Consider the following 9,944-nt stretch of genomic DNA (forward strand, 5'->3'; position numbering starts at 1 on the left):
TCTCTTGACCTCGTGATCCTCCCTCCTTGGCCTCCAAACGTGCTGGGAGTACAGGCGTGAGATACCGTGCCCGGCCATAGATGAATTTTCAGATAAAGGTTTTGGTATCAATGAGTGGCCATTGTATAATTCTGTAAGAGTATACTCTATTATTCTTATTTGGTGGCATAGAATATGAAAAGATAATTTTTTCTCTTAATTATGATTACAGATTCACAAATGTTAATATATTATGAATTCTATTTTCTTCTAAATTATGTATCTGAGAAATGATAGAAAATATCTGAAAAAGCGAAGCCACCTTTTATTTTCCATGAAGCCATATACTCTGAGGCCATATATTCTGGGATAAGGAAAGCTGTAGTTTTTCAGTACCATGATTAGTTGAGCTGCCATTATTACAGTAGGAAATATAACATTTTTAATTTTAACAATATGGCAACACTTATGCATATGATAGTCTACTAATGCTAAGAAATAATTCTGATTTATCTGTAACAAATATAATATCTAAAAAATGTGTATAACAGTCATCTATTTATATTTAGCTTAATTAAAGACAAAATAGTGGAAAACCAAGTAGTATTTTTCCTAAATTTTTGAAAAACAGTTCTAAACAAAACAGGAATGTTCTCCTACTATATAATACTATTTCAGTTTTAGAATGGTTAATAAAAATTTCCAAATTGCTCTAAAATTGGAAACAATATTTTCTTTTTTCTTAAGTGTGCAAAATTTCTGTATATCCAGAATCTAATAAAAAATATAAAATATAATATTTTGCAACTTACATAATAAATCAAAGTACAAGTTATGTTCATCAGTATTTTAATAGGTAAGCTGAAAAATGAATTTAAAAAGAAACAAGAGAAAATATACATATTGTTATTTAAATATAAAAATTAGACTTCATCCACAAATAGTATGTCTTAGAGTTTTCATCCTGTGCCAGTAAAATATATGATTTTTTTTTTTTGAGACGGAGTCTTGCTCTGTCACCCAGTCTGGAGAGCAGTGGTATGATCTTGGTTCACTGCAACCTCTGCCCTCCAGCTTTAAGCAATTCTCTGCCTCAGCCTCCTGAGTAGCTGGGATTGCAGGCATGTGCCAACACGCCTGGCTATTTATTTGTATTTTTAGTAGAGACGGGGTTTCACCCTCTTGGTCGGGTTGGTCTTGAACACATGATCTCGTGATCCACCCACCTCGGCCTACCAAAGTGCTGGGATTACAGGTGTGAGCCACCATGCCCGGCCTAAAATATATAGCATTTTAGATAAAATTTTAAATCAAATTCAAACCTAAAATATTTGTATAATACTTTTTCAAATCAAGAAAGACTAACATGAGTGGGATAATACAATCTCATGTTTGAACTTCTAGAATACAATTTTAAAACTTAGATTAACTTAAACAATGAATTTTAGTTGATATTTTAGTGTCAAGGATACAGAAATGTTCTCTATTATGCAATATCCATTCAAAACCTCTCTACTAAAAATATCACTGTAGTATGAACAATCTTTATTCCATCCTATCTCCCATTCTCACATTCTCTTTTCTTTGTCTTTTATGAAAAATAATTATTTTAATTTTGAATATTAGATGATCATCACTGCTTTATGCTTAAAACTTGTCATATTTTTTCCTAATAAAATTATATGATAACTTTATATTCATATTGGGAAACTTGATAGATTATTTTGCAGAGCTTTGTGGCATAGAGAATAGTTTTAGGTATTTAGGGGATTTTTTTAGTAGTATCAGAAATTTACAAATTTAAGATATTTCTACTTTAATATATTTAGAAAATTTTTAAAGAAATCTTTCCAGATATAAGAATTTATTTGTAAATGAAATTTAAATCAACAATATATTTTAATAGTGTAAAACTTTTCCTCAACATGGTATTTAATTTTGGAAGCACTTAGCAAATAGCACAATACATAATGTCATAAACTAACAAAAAATATTATTTATATAAATTCATGAGAATTTCATAAACACAAACTGAGTACAATAAATGCCAGAATAGTTACTGATATTTATGTAATGAATAATTGTGTTAGGACTTTACTTTTTAATAATCATCTACTTTGCAGAATTTATGAATTACTATTTAGGCATTTTTATTTTATCTTTTCTTGGACAAACTGATACAATGGTAATTTCACGACATGGTCCATCTTCTGTTGAAAGATAAATAGAAAAGAAGAGATAGGAAACAAAGCATGAGTAATAATGGTTAAAATTAATTTTTGAGACATGTGGATAATTGCCTATTATCTCTAATGACTATGTTCGTATTTTATTCAGACACACCACACAAAATTTCTATAAACTTTATGCCAGCTTGGATAATTATTTTTTTTATTCTTTATTTCACTCAACCACTGGTAAAGCTTGGTTAATTTTGGAAAACTGTCAAGTATATTTGGTACTATTTTATCTTAAAAGGAGAATTATATAAGAAAAGAAAGTGTAAGTGATTGCATTACTAAAGAAGAAAAATGTTTGTTCCTAATGTCTATTTGAATGTACTTGACATGCAAGTTTGTGATAGTACATCTTTGAGAATCAGAAAAGAAATATACGCTTTCCTTCAGCATCCTTATCCAAAACTGTTTCACCACAACCTCTCTAGATCAGACTGGAGACTCTATGGCCACTCTTTCCTAAATCTCTTGAGGAAATCCCAGTGAATTTCCATCTGAGATGTTATTGCTGAAAGAATTCCTTTAATATATTATTTGTTTATTAAATAAGTGTTTGATCTACTATGAATTTTAGTTGATTTTGGACTTTGCATTTTGGACTTTGGAATCTTATAATCTATGTTTGTTTTCCAGTTTGGACATATACTGGTTGTGAAATTTTAGGCAAGTTATAAAATGATTTAGAAACGCAAATCCTCATCTCTCAATGAAAATTATGCTTATCTTGAAGGTATTTGTATTGATAAACTGTGAAACAAATGTGAAATGCTTAGCAGATTGGCTGGTATATTAATACATACTCTACAGGGATAGCTACTGCTACTTATTATTGATTTATTTTTCAAATCAGAAGCTCTTAAATGTTGAGGTATCAAGACATGTTTGCATTATTAAGTTACTAAATTTTATGTAGATTATAACTGTTGACGTACTCAAAATCAAAATTGAGAAAATTTTATATTTATTAATTCATTTAAAATAACAATAATAAAATGACTATTAACATAAATAACAGTTACAAAAAAACCTGTATTTCCAAACCTGTCTTTAAAAGGGAGTCTGCAGTGCTATGTTTTATTTGTTGAAGTCTATGAAGAAAATCTGACCTCACATAGATACATAAATGGAAACGGATGAGCTGTTTTAGTAACATTTTAGGTAATGGTGGAATTCTTGTTTGATTCTACAGAAAAACTCCACAAAAGTTAGTTTCGTTTCTTTTGGTTGTTTGAGACGGTGTCTCACTCTGTCACCAAGCTGGAGTGCAGTGGCGCACTCTCAGCTCACTGCAACCTCTGTCTCCTGGATTCAAGTGATTCTCCTGCCTCAGCCTCCTGAGTAGCTGGGACTACAGGCACGTGCCTCCACACCCAGCTAATTTTTGTTTGTTTATTTATTTATTTATTTATTTATTTTTTTATTTGAGACTGGGTCTTGCCCCTGTTGCCCAGGCTGGAGTGCAGCGGCGCGATCTTAGCTGACTTCAACCTCCGCCTCCCCAGTTCAAGCAATTCTCATGCCTCAGCCTCTAGAGTAGCTGGGATTACAAGCACACGCCACTATGTCCAGCTAATTTTTGTTTTTTTAGTAGAGACAGGGGTTTTGCCATGTTGGCCAGGCTGGTCTCGAACTCCTGACGTCAGGTAATCTGCCCACCGAGGCCTCCCAAAGTGCTGGGATTACAGGCATCAGCCACCATGCCTGGCCTGTATTTTTGGTAGAGACGAGGTTTCACCATGTTGGCCAGGATGGTCTCCATCTCTTGACCTCGTGATCTGCCCACCTCGGCCAAAGTGCTGGGATTACAGGCGTGATCCACCGCACTGGGCCAAAAGTTAGTTTCTTAAAGGTTAGTTGCTGTCTAGCTAAGGTTTAGTCGCAAAGCACTGAAGAAACTAAACTGAAACAGTGTCAGTAAACATTTCGTACTCTGTTACATTAATATTCATTTGTCTATTTTATAATTTTACTGGAGTTTGTTGTAAAATCTTGACTTGCTGAGATTTGCAAATGGTCCAAATGTTGATATATTTTGTTATTGCATTAATTTGCTAGGGCTGCCCTAGCAAAGAACCACAGGGGTGACTTAAGAGTGTTTAAATTTTCTCACAGTTCGAGGGGCCAGACATCTGAGATTTAGATCTGAGCACAATTAGTTTCTTCTGGGCCCTCTTTCCTTGGGTTTTTAAAAATTATTCTAACTTTTAAATTGACAGATAAAATTGTATTTACCATGTACTCACCACAAAATAACTCTGTGCAGTAATGCATATATGTTAATTAGGTAGATTTAGTCATTCCACAGTGTATACATATTTCTCCTTGGTTTTCTTTTTCTTTTTTTTTTTTTGCACAGAGTCTGGCTCTGTCGCCCAGGCTGGAGTGCAGTGGCACAATCTCGGCTCACTGCAAGCTCTGCCTCCAGGGTTCACACCATACTCCTGCCTCAGCCTCCCGAGCATCTGGGACTACAGGTGCCTGCCACCATGCCCGGTTAATTCTTTGTATTTTTAGTAGAGACGGGGTTTCACCGTGTTAGCCAGGATGGTCTCGATCTCCGACCTCGTGATCCGCCCACCTCGGCCTCCCAAAATGCTGGGACTACAAGGGTGAGCCACCAGACCCAGCCCTACTTCTCCTTGGTTTTTAAATGAAATGTCAGTCTTCACCCTGTGGCTTTATGTGGTCTTTCTTCTGTGTATGGCTGTGTCCTAGTCTTTCCTTACAAAAACAATCAAGCCTGTTGGCTAAGAGCTTCCCCAATGACCTTATTAACCTTAATTACCTTTGTAAATACTCCATGTCCAAATAGTCACCTATTGTACTGGGGATTAGGACTTCAAACTATAAATATTGGAAGGACACAATTCAGATCATAACAATTATTCAATATTAAATATCACATTTGTTAATACTGCCAGCAACTTTATCAAAAAATCTATACTTAATGGTAGCCATGGTGGAAGACATAGGCTTTCAAAATTATAAATTTCTTTTGCTAGCTTGAATTTTACAATTAACAACAAAGAGTGTCAGTTATTTTATTTGAAGAGGTAAGCTCACCTTGATCATTTTCCAAAAATAAAATGTGGCTGGGCATGGTGGCTTATGCCTATAATACCATCACTTTGGGAGGCCAAGGCGGGCAGATCACGAGGTCACGAGATCAAGATCATCCTAGCTAACACGGTGAAACCCCGTCTCTACTAAAAAAAAAAGTACAAAAATTAGCCGGGCGTGGTGGCAGGCTCCTGTAGTCCCAGCTACTTGGGAGGCTGAGGCAGGAGAATGGCGCGAACCCGGGAGGCTGAGCTTGCAGTGAGCGGAGATGCGCCACTGCACTCCAGCCTGGGTGACAGAGCAAGACTCCGTCTCAAACAAACAAACAAACAAAAAATGTTTGCCAGATACTCAAGAATGATTATCGCAGTTTGTCTGTCACTTTTCCCTTTAATAAGAAATGGCATTCATAAAATTTAGTTTTTAACTAAATCATGTAGTACTTTTTCATTGCAATAATCATATTTTGGTATGAAGCACAGGTGTTTTATGTGAACTTTCCACGTTTTCACACAGTATGTAAAAAAGATGTACTTAATGTTGAGATTTAATAAAATTAACCATTTTACAACTTTGTTTAAAACATGTGTATGTGAAACAAGCATTTATTTAATTCCAAGTGCATGACCATGAAGAATACAATGACTACTAGTACAGTTTGGTGTTACTGCCTTACTTCATGCTAAGGCACCAGCAGTTTTATTCACCATTGCTTTTGCCCCTTTGATGCAAATGTCAAAACAGTAGTAATACTACTACTAATAATAATAATAATGTCTTTCTGTTATTATGGAAATAATCTTAACATTGTTGACTCCCTACAAGTGTCTTGGGGATGTGAAGTCCACACATTGAGAATCACTGCCTCAAATACGTACTATGATTAAGCTGTATTATGTATCATATATAACTAAAGTGAGTCTTTATAAAAGTAATATCTTTATGAGAATTTGTAGGGAGGACAGTATAGTGTGCATTAAATAAATCTTTTGCATGATAAACCCAATTCTCTTCCTTTCTTTCTGCTTTGGCTGTTCTGCTTTTCTTATGTTTAAATAATTATATACGTGTGTTATATATACATATATGTGTGTATATATACATATATGTACATATATGTTTTTATGTATGTGTACACACATTATACATATATATCCACACACAAACACACACATATATATATACCCTCATTGGGAGAATTAAAATTAGCCTATGTATTTATGTATAAATAGCTGTCAAAATATTAGTATAAAATTACCTTAATTATAAAGGATGAAAAGTAAAATAAGACTTTCTTCTTCATGGGGGGAAACGCCACTTAAGGATAAAACATACAACAGTATATCAAGTTTTATACCTTTAAGGAAAACCAATAGAAATAGTGTATTCAGAACATATATCTCAACTGTCTTTTTTTATATTAATATAACACTTGAGTTACTTTTCTTCTATCATAGCCCTTGGTTACAAAGTCTCCAAGCATATTAAATTCTATGTATCTAAGACCACACTTACTTCAAATTATACTTATGCTTGTTCATTGTACCTAACTTGAAAGATGGATACACCTTTAAGTTAGGCATTATTACGAAAAATTTGTTCAAACTTATTTAAAAACCATAGGGAATTCTTGACCTCCTGAAATGTATGAACCAGTGGTTTATGGTATTGATTATTTTAGTATAAGAAAAGGAGAATAAATGTTTTTTAGTAGCATAGTACATCAAAGTTAAATTTAGTCAAATAAAATAGCCTCTAGGTATTTCCATCCTGAAAGAATTATTGAAGGCTTTGATCTCAAACATGTTCAACTCTGGATCAAATTTTAACCTTCATCAGTCTTTGCTACTCAAAAATTTGCTTTTTTTCTTTTTTTTTCTTTTTAAATTTTCAGGGATATACATAGCCTTTACTCAGTGTCAGTGTAAAGGTATTAGAGAGCTCTAATAAATGAACATTTAGAAATCTGTTTAAGCCTTACTTTGATCTTAAGAAGCAATGCAGCATAAAATGTTTAAGTCTGTCTTTATGTTTCAATTGTATGTATTTTATATATACATTTTTTTTGTGGCTATAACTTATTTTTCTAGTCCGAATAGGCTATTTGCTCCCTATAGCTATTGAAACAAACAAACAAACAAGCAAACAAAAGAGGGTCAAATGAAACCTAGATTCCTCCCCAATCCATTTAATATTCTTTATTCTTTATTCACTTTAGACTGTGCATGGCAAGAGTGGGCAGGTGAGAGTGGGGATTAAGTTTGATAACCAGAACATCACTCTCATCATAAAAACCCTAGTCTGGAATTGGTACCATAGTGAGCCTTCTGTCCTGAGGGAAATTCTGGACATTAACAACCTTTAGCTGTCAACAACCACTTGGGTACTGTTTATTTTCTATTTTGTCATAAAAAAGACATTACTCACCATGTCACAATAAAAATTTGTCTTTTTTTTTTTTCCCCTTACTGACTAGCTTGATGGGGCTGAATCACTTGCAATTTAATTTGCCAAAACTGTTTTTCACCTGCCTTTTCCTTTTGTGCAGAAGCAAATTTGCAGTGCTCCGTATCTACTTCCCTTTCTTCTTCAGCTGGTGCTTATATATTTGCTGGAAAGATGAGAAAAGGTGACATGATTAAACTGACAACTTGAAAATGTTCCATTTCCCTTTCTATGTAATTATTCCTAAAGAAAAGCCACATGTTAACAGTTTGAGATAGGAAACTCAAATACACAAAGGGTGGAGTAGTAATTAAGCATACAGCACAATATAGATTTATATTTTTATTAGAGGAAAATATAAATTACAGAATAAACCAATAAAGACCTATACTTGTTTTAAAGTTAAACTGCTGATGCGTTTTTAATATGTTGGCGTTGCTTTTTTTTTTTTTGCCTCAATGATACTTCTATCTGTAACTCTTGTAACCTTCTGGATTAAGAGTGAAAATGAAACTACAGTTTGCTTCCACAAATAATAATCAGATGAGGGGTTGCAAAATTTTTAGTGCTACCATCACAAAATATACAAAAAACCACGTAGGAGAAAAGTAAGTCTGTTTGGGGCTGACTTTTTATGCAATATGGAAAGTGCAAGATGTTTAAAAAGATTGAGAAAAATCTTAATTTTTTATGGAAACTAGAGTGGTAAATTTTTCATTAAAATATTTATTTATACTTTATACTTCTAAATATTCATAAAATTACCTTAATATATCACTGGATATACCAAAAGACTTTCCAATAATATGTGCTTATTACAATAAAAATATAGTATATGAAGGAAATATATTAAAAGTTGAGGTATAGAAATGGTGCCATCTTTCTGTAAAAGATTAGCATTTTTATGCAGGAAAATAATTATCATAGTGTCTTACCTTATCAATCAGTTTTGATGCAAATTTTAAACAATGAAAAACACAAACACTCAAAGACACCTCTTTTTTATTCAGAGATTTAATGTGAACATAATGTAATATCATTATAAATTATAAGCAAGATGATGGATCCAAGTACTATGGAGTTCATAAATTTTGTTTTCTATTTAAAACTTGAAACAAAATTGTGTGTGTAATGTGATGCAAAGTGAAAGAATGTTGTTTCTAAACTGTTAAAGTGTTATGAGTATCAAGTGTATGTAAAGATTCTTCAGAGTATTTGATGCCATGTGTTTGTTTTTAATTTTAGGTGATCTAATTTTTCCAGTTGGTGAAAGAAAAATAGAATCAGAGAATGCAATGACTAATTCTCCATAGCAAACTGTCTAAGGTTTAAGCTAGCTTCCCTATTTTGCATACATTTACTTATTTATTTAAGTTTTTAAATTGACAGATAAAATTGTGTGTATTTATTGTACGCAACATGATGTTTTGAAGTAAATATACATTGTGAAATGTCTACATCTACCTAATTAACATATGCATTACCTCACATAGTTATCATTTTTGTAGTGAGAACACTTAACATGTATTATTAAGATCCTGCTGGGGCTTTTTTTAAACTTCCTTTTAACATGTCACTTGAAGGTAGATTAGATGCATCACTTGTTTTATATCTATGCATTTATGTGTTTATATATAAAAGTTTAGTTTCCACAATATAATTTTTGGGTACTTTTCACACGAATACAATGTAATTTAACATCATTTTTGGTACTTTTCAAAAATTCTACTCACTTACTAAATAAGCTTTTCAGAAATATTTTGTGAAGTGGTAAGAAGCCAGCAGCAATGTATATAATTTGCAAAATTTGTGATATAAATGGTAACGATAATCATGAGATATTTTCTGTCAAATTTCTAATATATAAAAATATCTACCATTGATTTAATTTTACATTTTGTAGCTACTTTTTTTTTTTTTTTGAGACACAGTCTCACTCTATCGCCCAGGCTGGAGTGCAGTGGCGTGATCTCGGCTCACTACAACCCCTGCCACCTGGGTTCAAGCTATTCTCCTGCTTCAGCCTCTGGAGTAGCTGGAATTACAAGCGCGTGCGTCCACGCTCAGCTAATTTTTGTTTTTTTAGTAGAGACGGGTTTTCACCATCTTGGCCAGGCTGGTCTTGAACTCCTGACCTAGTGATCCATCCTCCTCGGCTTCCCAAAGTGCTGCGATTACAGGTATGGGCCACCGTGCCCAGTCTGCAGCTACCTTCTTTATATA

This window comes from Macaca thibetana, chromosome 3 (assembly GCF_024542745.1).
Source record: "Macaca thibetana thibetana isolate TM-01 chromosome 3, ASM2454274v1, whole genome shotgun sequence".
NCBI classification, from domain to species: domain Eukaryota; kingdom Metazoa; phylum Chordata; class Mammalia; order Primates; family Cercopithecidae; genus Macaca; species Macaca thibetana.